Raw genomic sequence first — 13,497 nt, 5'->3', positions numbered from 1 at the left:
CTGGCCGGGACACCCAGGGGCGTGGCAGAAGCAATCGGCCAGAGGAGTCTGTCAGAGGCCTGAGGGTGGACGTGGATGGACATGGACATAAAACAGGCCGCCGTCAGCCGGGAATCCAGGCCTGGCCGTTTGGGGCCCGATTACCTCAGAAGTCGTTGTCCGCAAGGTCCTGCGGCTTCCAGAGCCGGGCGGCAGTTGGCGTGGCCCGTCCCCGCCACGGTGAGGCTCTGCTGTTCCCCAGGGCCTGGGCACGGGCTGCCTGTGTATTTAGTTTCTCCTGTACATCAGAGACAGGCGATTCTGAGTCTGACTGAACTGACATACGAGATTAATGTTTGATGTTTGTTAGTACACTACTTGTGTTTGCTTTTTGAGACAAGATTTCCCTATGCAATGCAGGCTGGTCTTGAACTCACTATGTAGCTGGGCTGGACCCGCTGCGATCTTTCTGCCTCAGCCTCCGGAGTGCTGGGGTTACAGGCATGCGCGACCACGCCTAGCTCTTAGAAGACTATTTTTAAACAAAATCCCCCAAATTACTGGAACTGTGTAGACCCATTCCCGGAAAGTGCTCGGAGAAAGAAAGCAACAGCTGCTTCTATTTACAGCTCCCCGTCGGCCCAGCTGCCCGGAAGGCTGCTTTGGTGTCCCGTGAAGCTCTCTCCTGCTGGTGGCCTGGAGCAGGGGGCAGGAAGGCGCCCGGCAGGCACTCCCTGCCCAGTGCCCGTGGGCAGGTCAGGGCCCAGAGGGACGTGGCCGGCCCCTGCCAGGGACAGGGAGGGTCGGAAGTGTCCTTTCCTGAGTTCCCTGGAGGCCGAGCTGTGGCCGCCTTGCCTGGCACTGACCCCGGCTTTAGACTTCCAGAGACATCAAGCGGTGGAAAAGTCGCAGGGACCAAGGTGGCCGAGAGGACGGGTGGGACAGGGGGGACTCCACAGGGGATGCCACAGGAAGGTGACCACACCTGGGGGCAGGCCGGCCGTCGGCTCCGCTGCGTCGCCCGTGCTCAGACGCCCTCTCCTTCTTGCCTCCTCTGAGCCTCCCTCCTCAGCACCGAGCACTCAGAGTGCTATCTTAAATCTTTTTCTTTTAAAAACAGTCACCGTCTTTGATAAAAATGGCCAGTAGTACGTAAATGCTTCCCCCAACCATTTTAAGTTGGGGTCCTGGTGAGTAGGACTCCGAAGACCTAGTGTTTATTGTCACGCACATGGGCCTTCTCCTGCATGAGCTGAGAGTGTGTAATAAAACCAGGAAAATGACACGGTCCCTTCACACCTATGGGCTCAGAAACACAGCCATGGCCTTCTTCTACAAAGCGCTACAGAAAACTACAGTGAATGCTCAGATTAAAAAGAAACATTTCAGCAAAAGACACATTGCAGTGAGCCCCCCAAGTCCCCCCCTCAGTCTGAGCACACTCATCCCATCGTCTTTGCCGCTTCCCGCAGCAGGTCTGCAGTCCTCTCTCCTGAGTGTCTTTAGCGGCGCTGTCCTGGCTGCCTCTATGTCCTGAATGGATTCAAAATGTTTCCCTTTCAGGGTCATTTTGACTTTGGGAAAGAGCCAGAAGTCACATGGTGTCAGATCTGGTGAATCAGAGGTTAATAAAAGAGTTTTTTTGTTTGTTTTGGAGACAGGGTCTTGCTATATAGTCCAAGCTAGTCTCAAACTCATGGCAATCCTCCTGCCTCAGCCTCCCAAGTGCTGGGATTACAGGCATGCACCCCCATGCCTGGCCCCAATAAAGGAATTTCTGGAGTTAAGCAATTGAGTCATAATGTTCTTTTGAGCTGTGTGTCTGAGCTTGATGCACTTTGGCTGGACTCCTGACTGGGCAAGATGCGGGTGTCAGTGCTCCGACACCGCCGTCCAAGCTTCCCCGATCCCCAAGCTTACTTAGGGTTCCCACTCTCGGGCTGGGCCTGGGCACCCTGTTCCACAGCACACAGTGCCCCTCACCGACTTTACCCTCGCCCTCAGCCCCTTCCTGCTGCGGACTTCAGCTGCAGGTGCCGTTAAAAATACTTACACACCCATCCCTTACTTCGTAAGGGCTTACGTCGGTCAGCTTTGGTCAGGTGTTCCACTCTTTGGCCTTGGGCATTTTCCTGTGGCTTCACCCCCGAGCACCCCTGGCTGGGAATGGGCAGCTCCGGTTGACCATCTTCCCCTTGGAGCTCTGTGAACTGCTTTATCATCTGTCGGCATTTTTGTGAGAGAATTTACTCCATTTCTGGAGGGAAAGACTGTCTGTGTGCTTTGTTTCTCACACATTATTCAAGGTATGATCCAACCACCTCGAAGCTCACACTCGTAATCCTAGCACTCAGGAGGCTGAGGCAGGAGGATCACCATGAGTTTGAGGCCAGCCTGAATTACATGGTGAGACCCTGTCTCAAAAAAAAAAAAGATACATTGCCATTAATCTGTCAAAATTCTCCCCCTCGCTTCAATCACACGTGTCCCATCATTCTTGCCATTTTTGGTGTGAAAGTTTTAAACCTCTCCATACATATACTCTAGACATGGATCCCCGCCGGTGGACGACTGGCAAGTGCTTCTTTCCTGCCCTCCTTGCCCCGTGGGCATTTTCTTTGCTGTGCAGTCCTGCTTGTCAGCTCTTGGCCTTGCTTGCTGAGCTGGCGGAGTTGTACTCAGCAAGTCTCGGCCTGAGCATTTCCCGTTTCCCCCCGGCAGTCGCAGGTCTTACATCCGGGCCTTGGACCCACATCAAGCGGGATTTCTTCGGGGTGAAGCGGAGGGATAGTTTCAGTCTTCTGCAGGTGGGCGTCCAGTCCGCGGCCCCATCTTCTCTCCAGCATATGCTTCCCGCTCCTTTGTCAGGAGTCAGGTGGCTGTGAGGGTGTGGGTCATTTCCGGCCCTCTGTTCTGTGCCGCTGGCCTAGAGGTCTGCTTTTACACAAGCACCATCTGTCTCCGTTACAGTGGCTCTGCAGTTGTTTGCCTTTGGTTTGTTTGCCTTTCTTCAGACTGGGGAGCAAGTGTGCTAGACCTGAGCTAATCCTCAGCCCTTCAGGTTCTTTTCTCTTTAACTCTGAGATAGGGTGTCCTTGCTGGGCATGGTGGCGCATACCTGTAATCCCAGCACTCAGGAGGCTGAGACAGGAGGATTGTTGTGACTTCAAGACCAACCTGGACTACAAAGTGAGCTCAAGGCTGGCCTGAGCTGCATAGTGAGACCCTGTCTCAAAAAGATAAAAAAAAAACAAAAACAAAAGCAGAGAGAGAGAGATAGGGTGTCCTTAAGTTGTCCAGGCTGGTCTCAGACTTTGATCCTCTTGCCTCAGCCTCCTGCAGGCAAGCGCCACCACTCCCTGCTCGCTAGAGTATATTTTGGAATCAGGTACACGATGCCGTGCTTATTTTATAAAGGATGGCTTTCTAAAGGACTCCTGTTAGGGTCTCTTGTGCTCTGTGGGAATTCTGAGCCTGTTTTTGCTAGCTCTGTGAAGAGTGCCCTCGGCCCTTTGCTTTGACTCCGTGGAGCACTCTTGCTGTTCGAACCGTGTAAGCTTCCCCCACCCATGAGCACGGCAGGTCACTCCATCTTTCCATCTTCTGGCACCTTCCTCAGTTTATTTCCCAGTGTTTTATAATTTTCAATCTCAAGGCCTCTCACCTCCTTGGTTAGTTTATATCTCGGTTTCTGGGTTTGTGTTTTTTTGTTTCTTGTTGTTTTTGAGGCAGGGTCTCGCTGTGTAGTTAAGCCTAGCCTTGAATTTGCTCATGTAGCCCAGGCTGGCCTTGAACTCATGGGGATCCTTCTGCCTCAGCCTCTCGATGCTTGGATGAAAGGCATGCACCCCCATGCCCAGCTATACCTGGGTTCTTGTTGCTGCTGGTGATGTTTTGATGCTGGTACCTTGTACCCACTGTCCCCAACTTCAGCGGTGTGGTGAGTGGGATGGCGCCATCTTCCTGTATGGCAGTGTCTTCCAAATCTCCTTCTCTGTGAGTTCACTGGTGGATAGGAATGCCACGGACTTCTGTGTTGATTCCATGTCCTGCTACTTCACTAATTTTTTTAATCAGTCCTGAGACTCTTGGTGGCTTTCTAGGCATGAAATAATTTCATTTGCAAATAGAGACAATTTGACCTTCTCCTTTCCCATCTGTACGCTGTGTATTATGTTTACTTATTTATTTGCATGTATGGAATCCATCTTTGATCCTTGGAATAAAACTAACTCAATCGTGATATGTGATCTTTTTATTGTGATACTGAATTCAATGCACAAGTTTTGGGGATTTTCTTTTTTTTTTCGAGATAGGGTCTATGTAGTGACAGTGCCCTTGAACTCACCATGAAGCCCAGGCTGGCCTTGAACCTGCTGCAATCCCCCTGCCTCAGCCTCCCAAGTGCTGGGATTACAAATCTGTATCACCATACCTGGCTAATGTGCAAATACTTTTTTGAGAATTTTTGCATCTATGTTCATCAAAGATTTGCCCTATAGATAGATTTCTTTCTTTCTTTCTTTCTTTCTTTCTTTCTTTCTTTCTTTCTTTCTTCTTCCTTCTGTCTTTTGGTTATGTCCTCATCCATTTTCTTTTTTAATTTGTACCAGGAATTGAACTCAGGACCTTGTGCTTACCAGACAGGTGCTTACTTATGCCACTGAACTATATCCCCAGACCCTCTTATTGGGTTTTGATAGCAGCTAATACTGGCTTTGTTGAATGAGTCTGCAAGAGCCCTTTCTTTTCTATTTTATGAAATGGTTTAAGTGGATTTCTTTCTTTTTTATTTAAAGAGAGAAAAAAGTAACAATAAGACAGAATTTCAAAACAGGGTAGTAGGAGAGCTACAGTAATTAGTACATTGTGCATTGTTGTCTTCCTGGTATTACTCAGAGTACAAACTATAGGCACGATATCTTGTCCAAACAATATTAGCACAAGCCCTTCTTTTCAATGAACTGAGAGAAACTAGCTATATAAATACCTTAACTATCCTGTGTATAAATATATATTTTTTTGTTTTTCCCTTTTTTCCTTCCTGCTTTCCCCCATCATAGGGTATTCTTTAAAAGTCTGGTGACATCAGCCACTAAGCCGTGTGTCCCCGGGCTGTGCTTTGTTGGGAAACTTTATTACTGCTTCCACTTCATTGCCTGGTATTGTTCTCTTCAGGTTTTTTGCTTTTTTAAAAATATATACCCTCTTGGCTCGAGTAAGTTAACTTTGTTGTTGTTGCTGTTTTGAGACAGGGTTTTGCTATGTAGCCCAGGCTGGCCTTGAACTCATGGTAATCCTTCTGCCTCAGCCTCCCAGTTACTGGGATTGCAGGCGTGTGCCTCCATACCCAGCTCTTATAGTTAACTTTTAAAGATAGTTTGATTTTACCTGTAGTCATCTCTTGGTTACTGGGTTCAAGTTCTGCGCATCAAAGATTTCATCCCAGAGTGAACACAACCTGCCCCCAGCATCCCTGGCCGCAGTGGATGTGAGCTTGGAGCACAGAGGCACCTTCTGTGTGACCCGTCACAGGGGGTGCGCCTCTGCTCTCCCGGGGACATCTGCTGAGCGCTGGGGTGTGCCGCCCCTCCACCCATGGCGCTCAGGATGAGTTGTGTCACGACTCAGTTTAGCCTCTGGCACAGGTCCCCGTCTCGGGTGCAGGTCTATTAGGAGAACGGTCTGTCGCTGGACGCTTTTGCCGCCCTGACTCACTCCTGGCAGAGCAGACTGATCTACACGACAGCTGTCTCGCCAATCCCGTCTGTGCAGAAGGACGAAGCCCGCGACCCTGCTGGGCGAGGCCGGGCGTGGCCTGCAGGAGGGGTGCTGCTCCTCCCGACTTCTGCTGTGTGGTGACAGGCGCCCTCCTTGACCCAAACTCCGCTCGCCCTGGGCTGGGCGGACGTCGAGGCCCAGCTGTCCCCCGCCTCCAATGAGCCAGTGTCCTGGAATCCAGTGTCTTCTTTCCCACTGGCAGGAACATCTGCCACCTGTCGTCTTTATTTTGAAACCTTGGCCCGCCGGGCAGAGGCCTGTGCCCTGAGCCACCCGGATGGCGGCTGGAAGATCCCCTGCTGGCCCACAGCCTGGGCCACACGCTGGCCGGGAGCAGCAGCTGCCCAGGTCGAGAGAGCACCCCCTTCCTGGGCCTGGACCGAGCCCGAGACGGAGGGTGGCTGGAGACACGTGCTGACCACCAGGCTCTGTGGGCGTGAGCGCTGGGTCCAAAGCGGTCACCCCTGCCCGCCCTGCACAGCAGGGGGTTGAAGGAGGGAGACCGAGGCGAGTTTCTGGTGGAAGGAGCCGTGGGACGCACACAGGAATGATCCCAAAGACACCTGCCCACGCCCACCCCGTCCGACCCTGCCCGTGGTTCACCCTGTGCCTGGGCGCCATGGCTCAGAATGTCCTCCCGATCCACATCACTTCACCTTCCACCGCTGCCCTGCGACGGTGCCCAGTGTCCACCCTGGCCCTGAGTCCCCGCTGCACTGCGGTCCCGCGGAGTGTCGCCGTCTGGAGAACACTGAGATGGTTACTCAGGTGGTGTCAGACAGACATTTCTCGGGGTGTCCACCAGCTGCCCACGGCCGAGGGTGACACGGCCAGAGAGATAGCGGGTCGTCACCCACCAAGCAGTCACCTGGGGCCACACACAGGACAGGCCTTGCTCAGCCCTCGGCTCCACCGGGCCGGGCCCCCTCGGGCGTGGCTCCCCTTGGCTCCTCCTGACCGCGCGTCTCGGACTCTTACGTCTGTTAGCTGGAAGCACAGGGCTGCGACCCAGCAGCGGAGGACCACGGAGGGAGGAGGCAGGCGGCCATGCGAGGGCCGGGGCAGTGGACTCACAGCGCGGCGTGAGGTGGACGCAGCACTCCTGCATTGTGGGGGGCCCTACTTTTTCAGGGCGAGCCGGAGTCCGTATTCAATGCGAACGTACCCTGGTTTTAGCTGTGACAACACATGTGCGACACTAGCAGCGCCCTTGGGCTCACGTGGAGGTTTTGCCCCCGAGGTACCCCTGGTCTGCAGCCGCTCTCGAGAACAAGGCCAGTGGGTCTGAGTCTGCGGCCCACAGCCCTCCAGGACACAGCCTTGGGAGCAGGGTGTCTGCCCAGGAGGCTTTAGAACTCAGCAGTGGGGGGCTGGGGATTTAGCTCAGCGGCACAGCGCCTGCCTGGCAAGCGCGAGGTCATGAGTTTGATTCCCAGTACTGGAAAAAAAACAAAAAAAAAAAAACCCAAAAAACTCCAAAAAACCCTCAGCAATGGCCTTCAGCCTCTCTGAGAAACCCCAAGCTGGGTGTGGTAGCTCACATCAGTCATCCCAGCACTCAGGAGGCTGAGGCAGGAAGATCACTGCAAGTTTGAGGCCAACCTGGGGTACACAGTGAGACTCTGCCTTAGAAAAAAATAGCCCGGGTGCAGAACTGCCCTATCTTGCAGATAAAGCTGCAGTCGTGTGGGACAAGGCCCAGTACCCTCAGGCCAAGCCACCCCACTGGTCAACACCCACAGTTGTTTGTGTTTTTAGGGAAACCTATGATGCTGGCTCCAGGTGCCGTAGACAGGCACGCCTCTGCCCAGGGCAGGGAGAGCCGGCCAGTGCCCGGCCGCAAACTGCTGTGCTCCTCTTGGGGAGTGGAGGCACACCTCAGGCCCACAGGCTCCTCCCAGCTCACCTTGGGCGAGCTCTGCGTCTGTCTGGGGCCCAGGGAGGTGAAATCAGAAAGGGGGTTCCGAGAGCCAGGACAGCCACGGTGCCCGTGTGTGGACAAGGAGGCCCTGGGCCGCGGTGTCGGTGTGCACTCGGCTCCAGCAGTCGGGCCCGGCTGGGACCCAGGGCTGCGGGCAAGGCCACAGCCAAGATGCTGGAGGAGCCCACTGGGGCCACGCTGGCCGTGCACCAGGCGGGCGGACCGGGGAGGCCCGCCTCCAGCAGTGGAGGAGCACGACAGCCGGGAGGACGCGGGGCTGACCGGCACGCACACGCAGCCCCTGGCGAGCCGCACCAGCAGTTCTTGCCCCGCCTGGGAGTGTGTGTGTGCACACGCGTGTGTACACGTGTTCTTCCGACCTTTTGTCTCAAGGCCATCAAAAAAGCTGCGTCCCCACCTCTTCGCTGGCCCACCGACCGCCCGGACCTCCCCGGGAGCAGCCTCACGGTGGGTAACTGGCAGACGTGGTCCGCCTCCCGCTCTTTGGGCTGAGTCCCCGACAGCCCTGAGGCCCAGGAAGGATCACGGGGCCGTCGTTGGCTCTGCTTTCATTATCCGACTTCTCGCGAGGGACCCATCCAAAGACCGACAGCGTGAGGACGACACCACGGCCCGCGAGCGCATTTCGTCCCAGGGCACAGCCGCCACCTGGTCACCACGGCGCGGGTTTGAGTCCTCGATACACCGGAGGACGTGCTCCGCGGGGGCTGAGGTTCTGACCTCAGGGAGACTGGCTTTCTACCAGCGCTTCCCGACTCTGCCTGCCCTGTGCTGGAGGACACTGCGTGCACTAAAATACTGGGTCCTGCAGCTGTGTGGAGCAGGCTCTAATGTGTCCCTGCATCCTGGGGTCCCCACTGATCACCTGTCCTACAGCTCCGGTGTCCGGCCCTGCGAGCCTGCCGGCTTCGTCCTGTAACTCTTTCCTGCTGGCGCCTGAGTGTGAGATTCTTGTTACGCTCGTGCCCAGTGGGGTTGCTGTGCCTTCACAAGGGGACTCTCGTCCGGGGAGAGGTGTCCGCCTCTGTGCTCTGTGTTGCCGGCATGCAGACGCCCAGGGTCGGGCACGCCCTTCCCCAGCTGCTTACTGGGAGCTGTCCCTCGCCCACAACCCCTGTGTAGACTCGGGTCTTACTTTATTTATTTATTTCAAAGCTTTTTTTTTTGTATCCGGAATTGAACTCAGGACCTTGCACTTGCCAGGCAGGCGCTTGTGCCGCTGAGCTATATCCCCAGCAGGTCTTTAGAAAAATCGAATCTCACATCTCTGGAGCGTTTACTCAATGCACACAAAACGCTGTTATCAGCATGTGTGGATTTTTGTTTAGTTTTCGCTGTTTTGTTTCCCCCATTTTTCCATTCCTGAGCACTCCGTTCCCTACCTTCTTTTGGGGGCACTGGAAGGCCGTGTGGCGGCCACTGACCCCTGTGTCCTCCTCCTCCGCCCGCGGCTGCCAACCCCAAGCCACCTCAGCTGCCCACATGGCTTCAGTGCACCGGCTCCAGGGTGACACTGGTGTGAGTGTCGTTTTCACGAGTCCATCCGCGGGGCACGGTGTTCTCCCGCCGCTTGCTGGGGCTCCGAGCTGGGACGCCCGGGGTTCTGCGGCAACAGATCTGCTCTCCTCCCAGCGGATCCCAGGCCCGCCGAAAGGGTGCCGAGGCCTTCAAGCGAAGTCGGCCGTCCATGGGCACTCTGCCCGGGTTCTCACAGCTGCTCGGAGGCTCTGGCTGGGCCGGGTCCTGGTTCTGCCCTGCGGGTTCCGAGTGCGTCCCCGTTTGCACGGGAGCAGCTGCAGCCCCGCTGTTGGGGGTGGCACGGCTGGTTTGTGGTGTGGGGGACACTGCCGGTCAGTCCTGGGCCGTGCACGTGGGTGGCTGTCGCTCTCCCGTCCTGCCCTGGGTCCCTGCCCCTGGGTCCCCTCTCTCGCCATCTCCGGCTGCCCCCTCCAACCTCCCCCTCACCGCCAGCCGAGCCTCGGGCCAGGGACAGAGTGGAGACCCTGGGGCTCCATGGCTCACAACCACCGAGGGCCTGCAGAGCCCAGGCTGGGGCGCAGACATCTCGTCCCCCTTCCCGGCTGCGGGACAACCAGACACAGGGCTCAAATCCCTGCGGCATCTTCCGCCATGGGCCACTGGCTGGGACGCTTAGGTGTAAGAATTCAAAGGCAGCTGGGCGTACACCTGTAATCCCAGCACCCCGGGAGACTGAGGCAGGAGGGTCGGAGTTGCAGCCTGGCTTGGGCCGTCTGGCGACTTCGCGAGCCCCAGTGTGCAAGCCGGGACTCCTGACGGCTGGGCAACACATTTCCGCGGGCAGCGCCCGCAGTGTCCATCAGAGCGGCGGGGGCGGAGCGCTGCCCCGCGGGGAACAGTGTTACCGCCCCTCCAGGATGCAGAGGCAGGAAGGCCTCGGCTGGGAGGAGGCTGAGCCCCCTGCGCGGGTGCAGGCCTGAAGGCGGGAGGCGGGGCAGATCACAGGGGTGCGCGCGGACGCGCACGGGTGTGCACACGGGCCGACGCGGGCGGGGCGGGGGGGCGAACGACTCCGCCCATCCCCGCCCGGTCCTCGGCGCGCGCGCCCCCTGCCGGCCACCCGCGCCCCCCGCAGCCGCGGAACCGAGGAGGTGTCGCGGGAGCGAGTGGGCAGAGGGATCTGAGGGGTGGGTGGCCTTTCACCCCTCAACTTTAGGAGGGGCTCCTGTGACTCTTCAGGGGGCCACCTCACCTCTGCCGCTCAGCTGCATCCCCAGCCCTCTTCATCTTCATTTTGAGACAGGGCCTCACTAAGTCTCTAAATTGCCCAGGCTGAGTTGGAACTTGTGATCCTCCTGCCTCAGCCTCCCAGAGTGCTGGGATTGCAGGTGTGCACCACCCGGCTTGCAGGGAGGAAACCATGGAGCCACGGTATCCAGAGCCGCCTCCTGGGCTGCAGTGTCGCTGCCTGCTGTTTGGGGAGCAGGCCAGGCGGGTTCCTGTCCCCTCGCTGAGTGTGGAGCCACCGGCCACAGGAGAGGTGGATGGCAGGGTTCTCCCCACCCAGGTCCCTCAGCTCCCCACCCCCGTGCACGCACGTGCACACGCACACACACGTGCACACTGCACCACTGCACATGACTAAAATGCTAAATTTTATATGTGTGTTTCACTACCACTTAAAAGAATGGCAGTGTGGTGTCACACAGTTGTAATCTCAGCACTCTGGGAGGCTGAGGCAGGGAGATGGAAAAGTCAACCCAGCCAGGGCAATTTACTGACTTAGTGGAACCTTGTCTCAAAATAGAAAGGGTCAGGGATGCAGCTCAGGATGAAGGCTCTGGGTTCATCATTCTTTCGGCTTTTTTCATACCAGGAATTGAACTCATGACCTTGGGTTTACCAGGCAGGTACTGTGCCGCTGAGCTATATCCCTGGGTAAGGCTCTGGGTTCAATCTGCAGTATGGAAATTTTTAAAAAGAATTAAACACACCAGACATGGTGGTGCATGCCTGGAATCCCAGCACTTGGGAGGCTGAGGCAGGAGGATTACACTGAATTCAAGGCCATCCTGAGCTGCATAACAAGCTCAAGACCAGCCCAAGCTACATGAGTGGGATCCTGTCCTCAAACACAACAGCAAAAAAAAATCAACTTTTTACAAAGGGTTATACAGTACGTAAGTGCAGCCCGAGCTTGTCGGTGTAGCTGCCGCGCCCCTGGCCTCCCTCCTCTCTGCCCTTTGCACCAGTGTGGGGCTCAGCCTCAGCACTTTGCTTTCTGGGCCACGGGCTGGGGCCGGCCGGAGCCTGGCTGCAGGCTGAGTGTGCTGTCCTGGCCCGGCCTCCCAGCCCCGGAGAGCAGAGGTTTCAGAGTCTGCTGGGCCTGGCCGTGGGCCCCATTGCCAGAGTGAGCGGCGCCTCCCTGGGTGCCCTGGCTTGCGGGGTGCTGAGGCAGAAGCAAACGATGACACAGGGCTTTGGGTGCCAGAGGTGAGGGCTCCCCCGGAACACCGCCGGCTGCTTTCCTGGGGCAGCCTGGTTGGCACGGGGGTGAGGTCTGCCTAGACATGTGCCGTGTCTGTGAAGAAGTCACATGCCAGGCGTGGTGGTGCACACCCATGACACCAGCACTCTGGGAGCTCGAGGCAGGAGGGTTGCAGGTTCCAATCTATCCCAGGCAATTTAGGCAGACCCTGCCTCAAAATACAAAACTTAAAAGGGATGGGGATGTAGCTCAGGGCAAAGGCTGTGTGTTCAAGCCTCCATCTCTCTCTCTCTCTCTCTCTCTCTCTCTCTCTCTCACACACACACACACACACACACACACACACACGTCAGCGAGTGCTTTGTTGTGGTTTTGAATCAGAAGCCAGATCAACCGCAGGCAGGAACCGCTGTTGGGTCACGGGGTGAAAGCGGCCCCTGCCGACGTTCAGCTCTGTTTTAGGGGCTGAGCTTTGCTGGCTGCCGCAGCCTCCTGCACCCCAGCGAGCAGACTGCAGCCCGCAGCCACAGTGAGGGCACACAGGGGCCTGAGGCTGGGGCGCAGGGGGAGCTCTCTTTCCCTGGCATCTGGCCAGCAGGCCTCTGCAGCGGCGGCTCTGCCCAGGGCCACGGTGTCCCCGGTCCCCAAGTGGCGAGGGTAGATGAGACAGAGCGTATCAGAAGCAGGCATAGAGGCTGTGCGGCTTTCCAGGAAGAACTGCTACAACCCCAGCAGACGTGGAGGCACAGCTTGTCATCCCAGCACTCGGGAGGCTGAGGCAGGAGGACTGGTGTGAGTTCGAGACCAGCATGGCTACATGGTGAGTTCAAGCCCAGCCGTTACCAGGATGACCTGTAGGGGGCGCGCCCCGACAGTCCTGCTCGTTGATGACAAATCAGAAATACTTAGCTAACATCCTCAGCTGTCCCAGGACTTCAACACTTTTTCACTTACGCATTTTTGTCTTAGAGCTAACTTATCTTAATGCTTACACATCAACTTTAAAGCAAGTAGATGTGTTTTAATCCAATGTTTAAGTTTTTGTGGTGAGTTCACAAGTCACAGGTGTGCAGCTGGGTGAAGCTCCCACAGGTGGCCTGTCACTCACGCCCGGACACGGACGGCGGCCTCAGTGTATTTGGGGCAGGGGTGGTGTTTTAGGGGATCCACGGCAATGCCGCTGTCGCCACATTGTTCAAATGTAAACACTCAGGGTGCCCTCCGCTCACGCTGCGTCCTCAGGACAAGATCGCCAGCCTCAGGAGATGCTCCCGCTGGACAGGCGGCTGCACAGGTTTCAAGAGAGGCTGAGCGGGCGGGTCCGTAACGTCCTGTTTTCACCAGCGTTCGCTATTACAGGTGTAACTGGCTGCAGGCCGTTCTCACGATGAGGGCTAGAGCTTCGCCCCGCTTTCCCACCCAGTGTGACCACAGCCGGTTCCAGGGAAAAACGGAGGCATAAAAACGGAGGCATAAAAACGGAGGCATAAAAACGGAACCACAAAGGTCAGAACAAGCACTTTCAGTGGTGAGTTAGTGCACATTTTAAGGCTGTTGTGAACTCAGGAGGCCTGGCTTTGTTGTTTTATTATTTGTTTTTGTTTTGGTACGGAGAATCGAACTCAGGACCTTGTGCTTGCCAGGTGGACACTGTGACACTGGGCTATATCCCTGGCCCCTTGTTTTTGTTTTTAAGACAGGGTCTGGCTATGTAGTTCAGGCTGGCCTTGAACTCACATTGGTCCTCCTGCCTCAGCCTCCCAAGTGCTGGGATGACAGGAGTGCACCACCATGTCCAGCTTCTTTTGGTTTTGTTTTTGAGGTCTGG

Source organism: Chinchilla lanigera, unplaced genomic scaffold (genome assembly GCF_000276665.1).
Source record: "Chinchilla lanigera isolate Chin_1 unplaced genomic scaffold, ChiLan1.0 scaffold00003, whole genome shotgun sequence".
In the NCBI taxonomy this organism is placed as follows: Eukaryota; Metazoa; Chordata; class Mammalia; order Rodentia; family Chinchillidae; genus Chinchilla; species Chinchilla lanigera.
This window is presented reverse-complemented; position numbering follows the sequence as displayed.